This window comes from Triticum dicoccoides, chromosome 3A (assembly GCF_002162155.2).
Source record: "Triticum dicoccoides isolate Atlit2015 ecotype Zavitan chromosome 3A, WEW_v2.0, whole genome shotgun sequence".
Classification (NCBI taxonomy): Eukaryota; Viridiplantae; Streptophyta; class Magnoliopsida; order Poales; family Poaceae; genus Triticum; species Triticum dicoccoides.
This window is the reverse complement of record NC_041384.1, coordinates 46,346,280-46,362,394: the sequence shown is the minus strand read 5'-3', so window position 1 is coordinate 46,362,394 and position 16,115 is coordinate 46,346,280.

Below are 16,115 nucleotides of genomic sequence, written 5' to 3'. Positions count from 1 at the left end.
TCCGTCTTGGATTCCAATGATAGGTGGGGCCTTGGTAATGACGCGCGTGTATTTGATTTTTTTTTCTTCAGATTAGTCACTATTGGCGGGAGAGAATGGAGGGAAAGGTCAAAATTGGAGCGAAACCAACAAAAGTACGAGGGTGTCTAACAATTTGAAACCAACATATATTTGTGTCAAGTAGAATGATGCTTCTTCTATGTTTGTACAAATTAAGTGCAATATGGGTGAAGTAAAAATGAATACTATTACTCAAACAATAGAAAAAGTTAATCCAAAAACAAGAAATTTCCTAGCTTGCATGTTCCGACCTACATGTATAATTATCATCCAAAATTACTAGTTGTCGTCCATCATATCCAAGATCACTAGTTGTCCCCCACATGCAACATGGCCGTCCAGATCGAGCGCCGCGTGAGGAGGAGTCGCCCTTACCGACATAGAACTGTCGTGCCTGCTGAGATGAGGGCGGCGAGCAGGCGACATCAGTAACATGATGCAGCAATTCCATGAAGGAGGAGGTGCCGCCGACGAACGTGAAGGCGAACGCCCATCTCCTCCACTACCTTAGCGGTTGCAGCGGCGCCAACTCATCATGGCGGACCATTGTGTCAGGTGAGGAGAGGGCAGCGAGGCAGACGACGCAGTAGGAGTGGCGCAACACGACAAGTCCGTCAAGGAGGAGGTGTCCCTAGCGATAGCGAAGGCGTGCGGCCATATCCTCCACTACCTCGGGGGCCACGGCGGGGCTGACTCTTGTCGCAGTCCATTGTGTCGGCTAAGGAGAGGGAGGCAAGGCGGCCGGCGCGGTAGGAGTGGCACAATGCGGGAAGCCGTCAAGGAGGAGGTGCCACTTACAATCGCAAAGGCGCATGACCACCTACTCTACTACCTCGGTGATCACAGCGGCGTCGACTCCTTGTCGAGGGCCATCGTGTCAGCAGAGGAGGGGGCAGTGATGTAGGCGGCACGGCATGAGTGGCGCAACACTGCATGTTCGTCAAGTAGGAGGTACTGGCAACAATCACGAAGGCTCACGACCATCTCATTCACTACCTCAGTGGCCGAGGCGCGGACTCCTCGTCGCGGGCCATCCTGTCGATTGAGGAGAGGGCAGCCAAGCAGGAGCAAAGAGGCACGGCTGCAATGGTGCAACGCAGCAATTCCTTCAAGGGAAGAGGTGTCGCCGACAATCGCGAAGGCGCGCGCCCACCTCCTCTGCTATCTTGATGGCCGCGGCGGCGCCGACTCCTGGTATCAACGGGGAGCTCGCCAGGATCAGCGATGAGTGGCGCTAAGCGACACCTCCGCCGTCGCCGCCGCCAGGACACCTCCGCTATAAGTTAGCCTAGTTTTTATTTTAAAAAATTAGTTAGACAAACAAAATGTCGTCCATTTTATGTAAATTATGTATGAACTTTAGTGAATTCCATCGTGTTTGGTAAAATTCGTCCAGTTCATTCTAATTCATTTTGAATGGGCCGGAGTATTTAAATAAACTTTGAAATGTACCTGCTCATACTTTTTATATAAATAGTATATAGAGCAATGACTTGTATTATAAAAAAATTCTCAAATTTTATGACGAGTTCCCAAAACGTAGTAGTTTTTAAATTTCTAAAAAATATATTGTCAGACAATTATCTTCAGTTCGAAATTGTTGCAGATGGAGGACGTGAAGAAGACCAGCAGCAGCGATCTGCATTAGGAGAGCGTGGAGAGGAGAAGCAGAGAGGAAGATTAGGACAGTCACACTTACAAATCTTCTTGTCTGAAATACTACATGGACATAAAAGAAAAAAAATAGCAAATAACACTAATGAATTCGTCACTTCAACTAGGCTCCACATTTTCAGATCAGTGACCTTTCCATTATCCATCAAACCTGCATGCAGAAGCAATATAGTAGTAAGTTTCATGTGCGAAATCTATACAGCAGATTATACACCATTTCCTAACAATGGTAAACTTGACATCCAACAACACAGAATGACTGTAAATTTGCGAACACATAGTACAACTAGGCAATATCTGTGAAGACATAGTGCATCACAAGCAGTAAATAGTATAACTAGCTTTCACCTCTTGTACGACAATAGCTAGCAAGTTCAAATAGTCCAATTCAATTGTTGATCCATTGAATTTTCATCATGATACAACACCAGCTGCAGCTGCTAAAGTTCAGCTAGTCCCAAACACCTAGAACCATGTTGTACAATCTGAATTCTTTGACCTAACAATTCACTACAAGCAAAAATATTCTAAACATATGCCATAAGTATACACAAAAAATCAAGGATTTCTTTTCTTTCTTGGTTGACTGAAACCGGCAAGGAACTAAGCTGAGACGAACACAACAAACACTCAAGCCAAATAAAACAAAAGCATTGATCTTCCAGGAAACCGAGAGGCTAAACAGAGAGGCATTCACATGTTAACGGAAAGAAATGGAAGTCAACAGTAAGTTTAATCAAGGTGCATCTTTAGAGTGATATCTTTGTGCATTTTCAAACTATTGTCCACTTGAGTTTCAGAAAATACTGTGAAATAAATATAATAGTCTTGTCAACAAATGATATAAGTGTATGTACTCCCACTGATTTTATATAGGTCCAAGTATTACTCTTAACATATACAAATATAGAGGTTCATGTAATCATCTCTCATCTTGTACCTGTTATTCAGATTTGGATAAAAAAATCAACACTGGATTCAGAGTACTACTCGATATAGATTCTCAAAGTCGTCATTTAGTTTAGCAGACATCTGTTATATTTTTAAACACTCTTGTACATTTGCTTTAGACTATGGTCTAGACTCTAGAGCACAGATGTATCCGCCCCTCCCTCGCGTCGCCCCGCTCGGGCCGCCGGAGGGGCGAAACCCTAGCTGCGCCGTCTCCCTCCCTTCCTAGATCCCCCTCGCCGCCGCCTGAAGCAGCCGCCGGCTAGCCCGCGCACTGCTGATGAAGGTGGCGGCGGGGCCCTCGCTGCCCCGCCTCGCTCGCGGGAGGGGGGGGGTTCCGAGGCGGCGGCCCCGGCTGGTGAGGCGCCCCAGCTTTCGGCATCTAGTGGCGCGGGCGCGGGCCAGCGGATCTCGGCCATGCTGGCGGCGAATCCACCGGAGGATGCGGGCCAGGGCGTGGCAGCGTCGGCCTCGGCGACATCAGATTTGGCCATCTCCACCACCTCTCCAGCGATCTCATCCCCCAGATCTGGCCTACTCCGTCTAGGAGCTCCGGTTTTCATCAGGTGGGAGCGGGTGCCGGGATGCAGGACCGGGGGAAACCCTGCCAGCCTTGCCGGCTGCGACGGCGGCGATGCCCACGAGCGCCGCTCACCTTCCTGGAGGTGTCGGTCAGGTCCTGTTCCCCACCCCCGTCCCCCTTGTCTCCCGGGTTAACACCTCAACTCCGTTGGACGGCAGCGACGCCTCTGGTGCCGTAACCTTCTTGAAGGCGCTGTTTTTGGAACAAGGATGGGATGTGGGCTTTGTTGCGGTGTGGGCGGAGGGCGTGTTCATCCTGGCTGCTCACCCTCTTTCATGCCAGAGCTCTGGTCTTTGGCGTTTGGTTGCTCTAGGTGAGTCGACGGCGACAAGCGGGGATCGCCTGGTTCCGCTCTTGTGGCTTCCTTGGATACCAGCCATCCAGGTTCTAGGGTGAACATGTCCATCACTCAACGGTTTGGCGCCCTCGAGCTGGGCGAGGAGGCAGGGGCCTTCTTTGATGATGGATCCGGTAGGCTGCGTCTTCTCCAAGTCCTGGAGTTTTTTTTGGCTATGGCATGCTTTGTTTTGTCGTCGTTCCCCTCTCCCGAGCCGACTGCCGTCTCCCCCTTGGCTCTGTGCATGCAAGAGGTCGCTGGCATCTCCAAGCATTTGCTCTTTGTTTCTCTAGCTTGTTGTATGTAAGCATTGTGAGCTGCTCCCCGGCGCCTCTGTACCTTTCGCCATTTTTCTGTTCCTTTTCTTTGTTTGGTGTGTGGTTGTAATCTTGCTATGTAATCCTGGCCGGTTGATGGCTTTGTTAATTCAAAGATGGGCTCCTCCGGAGCCTTCGTTCTAAAAAAACATTTGCTTTATAAGAATATAATCTTTTCCTTGTTCTTATTATTGATGTTCTCCTGGCACAAATCTGTTATTGCCTTAGAAGAGTCCTGAACATACATGTTCCTATTTATGTTACAAATTAGGGTCCCTGTTCTGAGTATTCTCACTTGTGTTCTCTTACTCCCATATATACATGGACTCTATACTGAAACAATAACTTAGATGTTATTAGTTTCGCAGTGGATATGACAACAAGGGATTCACAGTTAAAAATAGAAGGGAGGAGTACTAGGACTTTGTACACTTTTTCTTAGGTCAACCAACTTTCTAATCATGATTGACTGAATTACTTACCTTTTTCCTTGTGCAAATCCATGCCACATTTTCAGTGACTTGTAACCGATAATAAATGTTACAAAAATATTACCGACATTTGTGATTGCAGGTACACAAGGAAAGACTGAAGCTGGGGGAGATCATACAGTTCAGAGAGTTGCTATTATGTGTTGGTGATGATGTAGAGAAGTGCATCGATGCACGTAGTGGTATCTGCACGCAGCGCATCAACGGCGCACGTGGCATCGAGATTCAAAGCGGCAAGCGTGCTCACATAAAAGAAATTTTTTGAATATTTACAGTCCCTAACTCTTGAATATTTCTGAAACTTCAATTATAATATCTAACTGTGGATATACCTTGCTTACACTATATAATAACTGTATCAAATATTCCCTGAAAAACTGAATTCAAATATGAATGTTTACTCAGTGTGATGCTTACACTACATTCCCTGAATATTTCAAGCATTCTCTGTACAAACTGAATTCATTGATGAATGTTTACTTCGTGCAAAATTTAAACTGTATTCCTCTATAAATTCTGTTCAATCTTTGACCAACAGAACAACGATGAAGTGGACAAGGATTAGGAGGGGTAGGGGACAAACCCCAATAGGGATTAGAGTGACAGAAAGAGGTTTCACTCAATCCCCATGTTGATTAATTCACTGTTGGGAACAAATCCCAAACTAAACATAGCTCAGGTGGTACAGTACATCTCTGAAATTGTAACAAGCCCGAAGCTCCTCTCTCTCAGTTGATTTGATCGCAAACACAGGGGAATAGATCCATCTCTCCTATCTGACGGTCCATCCCCTTAATCATCTACCAAACCCCCCTACATCCCATGGCCATGTCTTGAGGTGGCTACGAATAAGGTGACTGGATGAGAGGAGAGACAGGAAGGAGGGAGGATACCTCGGAGGCCAGTCTCGCCATCGTACACGGTGAGGGGGAAGAAGGGCGGCTGGAGGAGCAGCGCGTCGGGCAGGCTGGATGGGCAGCGAGCAGGGGATGCCAGCAGACGACTTGCAGCTTTCCTACCGCGGCCTTGCCGCTTCTCCCTTTGTCGCTGCCCACAAACCCACCGCTCCGCTATCCGCCGTTGCTCCCTTGTCGGTCGTCGCCTTCCCGCCACCCCCTTGTCTGTCGCCGCCTTCCCGCAGCCCCCCTATATGTCCGCCTTCCAGCCTTCCCGCTCAGCTAGAGGAGATTGGATGATTGCTTTGTGTCGTAGTAGACGTAGATCGATCCGGACTTGAAGGCGAATATCAATCTGGATCGCAGAATAAAAGTGGTGGATTTCGCGCGATTTGGTTTTGCTCGGACGGTTAGCACATATTTTCGCACCACATATAAAAAAATTATTTTTGCCCCACATTCATAATGTGTACCTTCCTAAAAAATGTGTACCGGCGTGTCTAATTGATTTTTTGGATCCCTAATTTTTTTGTCTGGATTATTTTTTATTTTTATTATGTATATTTGTCATCTTATAATAGATACAATTTGCAACCAATACATGGCAACATATAAGATCTGTTGCACCACGATAGGGTGACGAGATGCAAGTCTGCAACACATATGCTACACCGCTTATATGCGTATCTACTGTGAATTTTGCAACAAATAGTCAAAACGATGTAGAATATGTGTTGCTTTATAGGGGGTATCCTTGTAGTGGAAATTCAAAACCTCCAAAAATAATCGATGAAATTTTTCCAATAGAATTGATACTGTGGACTTGAGGTTGTTTCCTCGGAAAGTGTACCGTATGCTCATTACCATTAACATGAAAAGTGATATTGCCTTTGTTGCAATCAATAATAGCCCCTGCAGTATTCAAAAAGGGTCTTCCAAGAATAATAGACATACTATCGTCCTCGTGCATATCAGGAATAACAAAGTTCGTTAAAATAGTAACGTTTGCAACCACAACAGGCACATCCTCACAAATACCGATAGGTATAGCAGATGATTTATCAGCCATTTGCAAAGATATTTCAGTAGGTGTCAACTTATTCAAATCAAGTCTATGATATAAAGAGAGACGCATAACACTAACATGGGCTCCAAGATCACATAAAGCAGTTCTAACATAATTTCTTTTAATGGAGCATGGTATAGTAGGTACTCCTGGATCTCCAAGTTTCTTTGGTATTCCACCCTTAAAAGTATAATTAGCAAGCATGATGGAAATTTCAGCTTCCGGTATCTTTCTTTTATTAGTAAGAATTTCTTTCATGTACTTGGCATAAGGATTCATTTTAAGCATATCAGTTAATCGCATATGCAAAATGATAGGTCTAATCATTTCAGCAAAGTGCTCAAAATTCTCATCATCCTTTTTCTTGGATGGTTTAGGAGGAAAAGGCATAGGTTTTGAACCCATTGTTCCCTTTCTTTACCGTGTTTCCTGGCAACAAAGTCTCTCTTATGATAATGTTGATTCTTTGACTGTGGTTTATCAAGATCAATAGCAGGTTCAATTTCTACATCATTGTCATTGCTAGGTTGAGCATCAACGTGAACATCATCAATAACATTATCACTGGGTTCATGTTTGTTACCATATTGTGTTTCAGCATCAGAAATAGAAATATCATTTGGATTCTCAGGTGGTTCAGTAATAGGTTCACTAGAAGCATGCAAAGTCCTATCATTTTTCTTTTTCTTCTTTTTAGAAGGACTAGGTGCATCTAGATTATTTCTTTGAGAATTCTGCTCAATTCTCTTAGGATGGCCTTCAGGATACAAAGGTTCCTGAGTCATTTTACCAGTTTTGGTAGCCACTCTAACAGCATAATCATTATTCTTATTATTTAATTCATTGAGCAAATCATTCTGAGCCTTAAGTACTTGTTCTACTTGAGTGGTAACCATAGAAGCATGTTTACTAATGAGTTTAAGTTCACCTTTAACTCTAGACATATAATCACCCAAGTGTTCAATCATATAAGCATTTTGTTTTAATTGTCTACCAAAATAAGCATTTAAGTCTTCTTGCTTAACCATAAAATTATCAAAGTCATCCAAACATTGGCTAGCAAACTTAGTAGGAGGGATTTCAGCTTTATCATATCTACAGAGAGAATTTACCTTTACTACCTATGTCGGGTAATCAAGACCATGTGTTTCTTCAATAGGCGATGAATTAAAACCATGTATTTCTTCAACAGGCGGTAAATTAAGAGCATGTATTTCTTTAATAGGAGGTAAATTCTTAAGATCTTCAGCTTTAATACCCCTTTCTTTCATAGATTTCTTTGCCTCTTGCATATCTTCAGGACTGAGAAATAGAACACCCCTTTTCTTCGGAGTTGGTCCAGGAATAGGCACAGGAGTTGGCTCAGGAAGCATCCAATTATTTTCATTAGTCAACATATTATTCAATAGAATTTCAGCTTCATCCGGTGTTCTTTCCCTGAAAATTGAACCAACACAACTATCCAGGTGGTCTCTGGAAGCATCAGTTAGTCCATTATAAAAGATATCAAGTATTTCATTTTTCTTGAGAGGATGATCAGGCAAAGCATTAAGTAATTGGAGAAGCCTCCCCCAAGCTTGTGGGAGACTCTCTTCTTCAATTTGCACAAAATTATATATTTCCCTTAAAGCAGCTTGTTTCTTATGAGCAGGGAAATATTTAGCAGAGAAGTAATAAATCATATCCTGGGGACTACACACACAACCAGGATCAAGAGAATTAAACCATATCTTAGCATCACCCTCTAATGAGAACAGAAATATTTTAAGGATATAAAAGTAGCAAGTTCTCTCATCATTAGTGAACAGGGTGGCTATATCATTTAATTTAGTAAGATGTGCCACAACAGTTTCAGATTCATAGCCATAGAAAGGATCAGATTCAACCAAAGTAATTATATCAAGATCAATAGAGAATTCATAATCCTTATCAGTAACAAAGATAGGTGAAGTAGCATAAGCAGGATCATATTTCATTCTAGCATTCAGAGTTTTTTGTTTGAGCTTAGCTAATAATTTCTTAAGATCACTCCTATCATTGCAAGCAAGAAAGTCTCTAGCAGTTTCTTCATCCATAACATAGCCCTCAGGCACAACATGCAATTCATATTTATTGGGAGAGTCTTCATCATCACTTTCATCAATATTATCAGTTTCAATAGTTTCATTCTCTCTAGCCCTAGCAAGTTGTTCATCAAGAAAATCACCAAGTGGCACAGTAGTATAAAGCATAGAAGTAGTTTCATCATAAGCATCATGCATAACAGAAGTGGCATCATCAATAACATGCGACATATCAGAATTAATAGAAGAAGCAGGTTTAGGTGTCGCAAGCTTACTCAAAACAGAAGGTGAATCAAGTGCAGAGCTAGATGGCAGTTCCTTACCTCCCCTCGTAGTTGAGGGATAAATTTTGGTTTTCTCGTCTTTCAAGTTTCTCATGGTGACCAGCAGATATAAATCCCAAGTGACTCAAAGAATAGAGCTATGTTGCCTGGCAACGGCGCCAGAAAATGGTCTTGATAACCCACAAGTATAGGGGATCGCAACAGTTTTCGAGGGTAGAGTATTCAACCCAAATTTATTGATTCGACACAAGGGGAGCCAAAGAATATTATCAAGTATTAGCAGTTGAGTTGTCAATTCAACCACACCTGGATAACTTAGTATCTGCAGCAAAGTGTTCAGTAGCAAAGTAATATGGAAGTAACGGTAATGATAGCAAAGTAATATTTTTGGGTTTTGTAGTGATTGTAACAGTAGCAACGGAAAAGTAAATAAGCGAAGAACAATATATGAAAAGTTCGTAGGCATTGGATCGGTGATGGAGAATTATGCCGGATGCGGTTCATCATGTAACAATCATAACATAGGGTGACACAAAACTAGCTCCAATTCATCAATATAATGTAGGCATGTATTCCGAATATAGTCATACGTGCTTATGGAAAAGAACTTGCATGACATCTTTTGTCCTACCCTCCCGTGGCAGCGGGGTCCTAATGGAAACTAAGGGATATTAAGGCCTCCTTTTAATAGAGTACCGGACCAAGGCATTAACACATAGTGAATACATGAACTCCTCAAACTATGGTAATCACTGGGAGTGGTCCCGATTATTGTCACTCCGGGGTTGCCGGATCATAACACATAGTAGGTGACTATAGACTTGCAAGATAGGATCAAGAACTCACATATATTCATGAAAACATAATAGGTTCAGATCTAAAATCATGGCACTCGGGCCCTAGTGACAAGCATTAAGCATAGCAAAGTCATAGCAACATCACCGTCCAGCAACCCTACTAGGGATCAAACCCTAACAAATCTAACTCGATTACATGATAAATCTCACCCAACCCATCACCGTCCAGCAACCCTACGATGGAATTACTCATGCACGGCGATGAGCATCATCAAATTGGTGATGGAGGATAGTTGATGATGACGATGGCGACGAATTCCCCTCTCCGGAGCCCCGAACGGACTCTAGATCAGCCCTCCGAGAGGTTTTAGGGCTTGGTGGCGGCTCCGTATCGTAAAACGTGATGAATCCTTCTCTCTGATTTTTTCTCCCCGAACACGAATATATGGGGTTGGAGTTGAGGTCGGTGGAGCTCCAGGGGGTCCACGAGGCAGGGGGCGCGCCCCCACCCTCGTGCCCAGGGTGTGGGCCCCCTGACCTTGATTCTTTCGCCAATATTTTTATATTTTCCAAAAATAATCTCCGTGAAGTTTCAGGTCATTCTGAGAACTTTTGTTTCTGCACATAAATAACACCATGGCAATTCTTCTGAAAATAGCGTCAGTCTGGGTTAGTTCCATTCAAATCATGCAAGTTAGAGTCCAAAACAAGGGCAAAAGTGTTTGGAAAAGTAGATATGACGGAGACGTATCAAGGGGCCACTTGGAAGGTTATCTCTTCGGACCGATAATTCTCCGGCGTGCCGAATACCACGTCAAGTGTGATTTTTCCCGCACACCGCGCCTCCCGACTGGGAATGATTCCTCAAAAGGTCGTGCTGCTTTGCTCGATGTGGCTCCTGTCTATTTCCATTTTGTGGAGTGTATCCTCATAAATGAGGTTTAGTCCGCTGCCGCCGTCCATGAGAACCTTGGTGAGCCAAAAGCCATCCATGATTGGACTGAGGACCAAGGCGGCTGGTGCTCGGACTGTCCTATATTTTGGTTCGTCACTGACATTAAAAGTTATAGTCGTGTCATTCCAAGGGTTTATTGCTGCGATTTGGTAGACTTCGGCGAGTTCGCGGAGTGCCCTTTTCCGCCTATTGTTTGAAGAAAATGTCTCGAAGACCGTCAATACTTTGAGGTTGTCGTCTTCTAGGGGGTGTTGTTCTGGGGTATTCCTGGTGAGGATATCCTCACTGCTCTTGGCCACTTGCCGGAGTATCCAACATGCTCTAAGGCTATGGATTGGTATGTTATCCGGCATTGTGTGTATTTTGCATGGCCCATCGAGCCATCCTTCCAGAACGATTCCATGCCCCGTAGTGGGCTTGTATTTCTTTACTATTGGACTAGGTGTGCCACAAGGGTGCGCCCTTTTCACCTGAATGGGGGGTTGAGTGGGGACCGATGGTTCCCAATGGGTTGCCTAAGTTTTCCAGGCGCTTTCCATTGCGCTCTACTTCTATATGATAGTTGCCAAGTCAGCGAAGTGTAATATGCAACGGCGGTTGATGGCGTTCAGGATTCCTTCGTTCATGCAGTTGGTGCTGAACGCTGAGGTCGCATCTTCGTCACAGCAATCTTTAATCTTGTCTTTGACAAGAAGGGATCTGGCCCAGAAGTGATGGACCGTTTCCTGAGACTGCTGTTGTATGCTCCTGAGAGCGCTTATGTCCAGGTGGGTGGGTGGATTTAAACCTGAACCTTGACCCAATTTTGGAGCCGGAGTCTGAAGATCTTCCGGACTCAACAGTCTAGGCTCCGGGATATCAACTGCTTTTTTAGGCTTGTCGTCCGATTCTATGTTCGGAGGACAAGATGCATCTCTTCGCAGGTGGGTGTCCGGTTCTTCGGGGTCGGAGATCTGGACATAGTCCGTTCTCAGTGTGAAGGAAGAGTTGTCTCCTCGCTCCTTACTACTTCTTGAGCACTTCGTTGGTTTTCCCTTGAAGAGGAAAGGGTGATGCAGTAAAGTAGCATAAGTATTTCCCTCAGTTTTTGATAACCAAGGTATCAATCCAGTAGGAGGTCATGCTCAAGTCCCTTGCACCTACACAAACAAATAAGAACCTCGCAACCAACACGATAAAGGGGTTGTCAATCCCTTCATGATCACTTAGGAGAGTGAGATCTGATAGAGATGATAAGATAATATTTTTGGTATTTTTATGATAAAGAGTAAAAGTAAAGAAAGCAAGTAAACAGTAATGGAAATAACAGGAGATTAATATGATGGAAAATAGACCCGGGGCCATAGGTTTCACTAGTGGCTTCTCTCAAGATAGCATAGGTATTACGGTGGGTGAACAAATTACTGTTGAGCAATTGATAGAATTGAGCATAGTTATGAGAATATCTAGGTATGACCATGTATATAGGCATCACATCCGTGACAAGTAGACCGAAACGATTCTGCGTCTACTACTATTACTCCATACATCGACCGCTATCCAGCATGCATCTAGAGTATTAAGTTCATAAGAACAGAGTAACGCTTTAAGCAAGATGACATGATGTAGAGGGATAAACTCATGCAATATGATATAAACCCCATCTTTTTATCCTTGATGGTAACAATACAATACGTGCCTTGCTGCCCCTACTGTCGCTGGGAAAGGACACTGCAAGATTGAACCCAAAGCTAAGCACTTCTCCCATTGCAAGAAAGATCAATCTAGTAGGCCAAACCAAACTGATAATTCGAAGAGACTTGCAAAGATAACCAATCATACATAAAAGAATTCAGAGAAGATTCAAATATTGTTCATAGATAATCTTGATCATAAACCCACAATTCATCGGATCTCAACAAACACACCGCAAAAGAAGATTACATCAAATAGATCTCCAAGAGAATCGAGGAGAACTTTGTATTGAGATCCAAAGAGAGAGAAGAAGCCATCTAGCTAATAACTATGGACCCGAGGGTCTGAGGTAAACTACTCACACATCATCGGAGAGGCTATGGTGTTGATGTAGAAGCCCTCCGCGATCAATGACCCCTCCGGCAGGACGTCGGAAAAGGCCCCAAGATGGGATCTCACGGGTACAGAAGGTTGCGGCGGTGGAATTAGGTTTTCGTGGTCACTTCTGATGGTTTGGGGGTACGTAGGTATATATAGGAGGAAGAAATAGGTCGGTGGAGCCACGAGGGTGGAGGGCACGCCTGGGGGGGGGGTAGGCGTGCCCCCTACCCTGTGGCTTCCTCGTCTGTTGCTTAACATCCACTCCAAGTCCTCTGGATCACGTTTGTTCCAAAAATCACGTTCCCTAAGGTTTCATTCCGTTTGGACTCCATTTGATATTCTTTTTCTGCGAAACACTAAAATAGGAAAAAAAACAGCACAAAAACAGCTCAAGAAAAGAAACTAAGTGGGTGTGCATCCAACTTGCTTGCTCACGAAGACGTAGGGCATTTTGAGGAAGCCCATCATTGGAATATACAAGCCAAGTTCTATAATGAAAAATCCCCACTAGTATATGAAAGTGACAACATGGGAGACTCTCTATCATGAAGATCACGGTGCTATTTTGAAGCACAAGTGTGGAAAAAGTATAATAACATTGTCCCTTCTCTCTTTTTCTCTCATTTTTTTGGGCCTTCTCCTTTTTTTTTCTTTGGCCTCTTTTTTTATTTAGTCCGGAATCTCATCCCGACTTGTGGGGGAATCATAGTCTCCATCATCCTTTCCTCACATGGGACAATGCTCTAATAATGATGATCATCACACTTTTATTATTTACAACTCAACAATTACAACTCAATACTTGGAACAAAATATGACTCTATGTGAATGCCTCCGGCAGTGTACCGGGATATGCGATGAATCAAGAGTGACATTTATGAAAAAATTATGAATAGTGGCTTTGCCACAAAATACGATGTCAACTACATGATCATGCAAAGCAATATGACAATGATGAAGCGTGTCATAATAAACGGAACGGTGGAAAGTTGCATGGCAATATATCTCGGAATGGCTATGGAAATGCCATGATAGGTAGGTATGGTGGCTGTTTTGAGGAAGATATAAGGAGGCTCATGTGTGATAGAGCGTATCATATCATGGGGTTTGGATGCACCGGCGAATTTTGCACCAACTCTCAAGGTGAGAAAGGGTAATGCGCGGTACCATAGAGGCTAGAAAATTGTGGAAGGTTGAGAGTGCGTATAATCCATGGACTCACATTAGTCATAAAGAACTCATATACTTATTGCAAAAGTTTACTAGCCCTCGAAGCAAAGTACTACTACGCATGCTCCTAGAGGGATAGATTGGTAGGAAAAGACCATCGCTCGTCCCCGACTGCCACTCATAAGGAAAGCAATAAAAGAACATCTATGTGTCAAAATTGTCACACAACTTTTACCATACGTGCATGCTACGGGACTTGCCAACTTTAACACAAGTATTTTTCAATTTCACAATTACTCAACTAGCACACTCTAATATTACCACCTTTATATCTCAAAACACTTATCAAGTATCTAGCTTCTCATAACATTCAATGAACTCAATATAGAAGATTAATTTCACAATTAAAGCAAATTACCATGTTGTTTAAGACTCTCAGAATAATATAAGTGAGGCACGAGAGATCAATAATTTCTATAAAATACAACCACCGCTGTGCTCTAAAAGGTATAAGTGAAGCACTAGAGCAAAAACTATATAGCTCAAAAGATATAAGTGAAGCACATAGAGTATTCTAACAAATTTCAAATCATGTGTCTCTCTCTCAAAAGGTGTGTACAGAAAGGATGATTGTGGCAAACTAACAAACGAAGACTCAAATCATCCAAGACACTCCAAGCAAAACACATATCATGTGGTGAATAAAAATATAGCTCCAAGTAAATTTACCGATGGATGAGGACGAAAGAGGTGATGCCTTCCGGGGCATCCCCAAGCTTTGGATTTTTGGTGTCCTTGGATTTACCTTGGGGTGCCTTGGGCATCCCCAAGCTTATGCTCTTGCCACTCCTTGTTCCATACTCCATCAAATCATTACCCAAAACTTGAAAACTTCACAACACAAAACTTAACAGAAAATCTCACGAGCTCCATTAGCGAAGGAAAACAAAATACCACTTCAAGGTACTGTATTGAACTCAATCTTTATTTATATTGGTGTTAAACCTACTGTATTCCAACTTCTCTATGGTTTATAAACTATTTTACTAGCCATAGATTCATCAAAATAAGCAAACAACACATGAAAAACAGAATCTGTCAAAAACAGAATAGTCTGTAGTAATCTGTAACTAACGCAAACTTCTGGAACTCTAAAAATTCTGCCAAAATAGGAAGACCTAAATAATTTATTGATCTGCTGCAATTGGAATCAATATTATATCACATTCTGGTAATTTTTAACAATTGTTTTCGTGAACAGAAAGTTTCTGGAATTTTCAGCAAGGTCAAATAACTATCATCCAAGAAGATCCTATAGGTTTAACTTGGCACAAACACTAATTAAAACATAAAAACAAATCTTACCAGAGGCTAGATCAAAGATTTATTCCTAAACAGGAGCAAAAAGCACAAAACTAAAAATAAAATTGGGTTGCCTCCCAACAAGCACTATCGTTTGACGCCCGTAGCTAGGCATAAAAACACGGATAGATCTAGGTGTTGCCATCTTTGGTAGGCAATTCTTCAATAAGGCGCCTATCACCCCTAGGAGTTTCTTCCTTTTTATTAATAATCAAACTTCTAGGCACGAAATCAACGAAATCTCTTGTGGCAAAAGGTTCCTTAAGGATAGCGAAAAAATTGGGGTGAACACTTATGGATTTGAGGTCCGCCTTCCCCTTGCTAGAAGTTTCACCCTTATTTTTAGGAACATACATTAATTTGGCAATCTTAGCATTAGAAGGAGTGTTTTTCATGGAAGAAAAGGCAGATCCTAGGTTGGTAATAATATCCTCAATTTTATCAATTCTAGTGGAATCTTTATCTATCCTTTCATTAACCATAGGACCCTTTTCTTTAAAAAATTTAAGAGCAACTCCTACCTTAGATCCGTATTGGGTAATTTGGTTATGGATCTTTTTATCCAAATTTTCAATCTACTCTACGGTGGCAACTTTATTTTCAATAATTTCAAGCCATTGCATCACATGTTCCAAGTTAAAATAGTTCCATTAACCAAAAGAGGTGGTGAGCCAAACAAATCTATCATAGCATTATAAGAATCAAAAGCATGGCTACCCAAGAAGTTTCCTCCGGTAATGGTATCAAGAATATATCTATGCCAAGGGGTGATGCCTACATAAAAATTGCGAAGAAAAATGGTAGTAGATTGCTTTCTAGCAGATTTATTTTGAGTGTTGCAAATTCTATACCAAGCATCTTTTAGATTTTCTCCCTCCCTTTGTTTAAAATTAAGAACTCCATTCTCGGGAGATAGAGGAGTAGATAAAGGACTAGCCATAACGAAGAAGTAGGCAAAAAACAGGCAAACGGAAAGAGAGGGCGAATAAAACGGCAAGGGTGAAGTGGGGGAGAGGAAAATGAGAGGCAAATGGCAAATAATGTAATGCGAGGG